Source organism: Artibeus jamaicensis, unplaced genomic scaffold (genome assembly GCF_021234435.1).
Source record: "Artibeus jamaicensis isolate MK-2021 breed Jamaican fruit bat unplaced genomic scaffold, CSHL_Jam_final scaffold_286, whole genome shotgun sequence".
NCBI lineage: Eukaryota > Metazoa > Chordata > Mammalia > Chiroptera > Phyllostomidae > Artibeus > Artibeus jamaicensis.
In genome coordinates this window covers 9,742,925-9,744,161 of record NW_026522034.1, presented here as the reverse complement: position 1 = coordinate 9,744,161, position 1,237 = coordinate 9,742,925, and the positions used below count along the sequence as shown (strand labels likewise).

General features: G+C 34.4%; 1 non-coding gene across 1 annotated transcript; it reads right to left on the bottom strand.

The window, feature by feature from the left end:
- Positions 1–290: 290 nt before the first annotated feature.
- On the bottom strand, positions 291–421 carry LOC119042638 (small nucleolar RNA SNORA44). The gene has a single exon (XR_005081263.2). It is a non-coding gene; the product is annotated as a small nucleolar RNA SNORA44 (small nucleolar RNA).
- Between the last annotated feature and the right edge of the window lie 816 nt (positions 422–1,237).

Here is a 1,237-nt window from a genome sequence, read left to right as displayed (position 1 = left end):
ATTCTCTGTACCTTTTCTCCCTCTATTCCCCCACTTCCCCACCCATGTTTTTAATAAAGGCTTTATAGTAAACATATTAAATATATATTTTAAGGAAGACTAGTAAAATACCATGGACTTTAGACATCTCTTCTAACTGTACAGTGTAAAGAATACGTTAGCTATGTTAATCTCTCATTAAATTGTGAAGAGCATTAGTATTTTAGAGAATGAAAAGTGTTTCAGTGGGAAAGAACTGGGGTGTAAAAGAGGAATTTAATCAATGCAGCTATTCTTTTTTCCCCCTGAGATATTATAGGAAAGGCGAGTGGCAGCTGCAGGTATTATGCTGACCTGAGCTGTCAAAGTGTCTTCAGGTTGCTCTCCCACGCAGTTGGAGATCCTATGGCTATAGCCAGCCTTAGCTCTTGGAAAGATGCTGTCTTTTAATATATTTTTAACATCTTAGACATTAAACTCTCACTATTTGAATAGTTGTAAAAAGTTTTTGTGAATTTGTTCATCCACCTATTCCATCCAAACTTGCATTTTTCAAACACCTCTTAAGTATTTTGGGGGGGTGTATTTTCTCAGAAAGTTTTTCTTCACTGACCAATTTCTGCCTGTGTCAGTGAACCCTCTTGGGTTCTCTTATTTTCTTTCCTAAAAATACAATTCATATGCATATGTTCCAGAGATTTAGTAAGCATTTTGTGCATTATTTTATTTAAAACTTAAAGAACTAAGTTTTAGTTAGTTCTTTAGTTTAGTTCTTAACTCTCATTAACTCCGAGAGTTAATTTTCCTATTAACCCATTTTTAGTCATTAAAATGAGTGAAACAACAAGCTTAATGTCAAACATTAGCTGAATCCTATCTAACTTCAAAAACAGATGTTCTTCTGCCTCTTCAGTAGTGGACAAATGGTGCCTTGAAAGACAATAGAGAATGAGTAAAGTAAGTTCAGCAGTGCCATGTCAGTAACTTTTCCAGCCCGCATCCCAAGTCCACAAAAACCTGCTTTTTGCATTTTTAATCCAATTGAAACCCTCCAATCAGATATCAGGGATCAATGTTAGAGTAACATTATTTTCAGAAAAACATGGTATGTCAACAATAAAGGTATTTAAAAAGAATTTTAATCCTTACATCTTCCAAAATCAGTGTTAAAACTTTTGTTGTAAAACTGAAAAATATTTCCTATATTCATTTTTCTCTTCCCAAATTCCCTCAGACACCTCCCAGAGTGTCTCTCCTT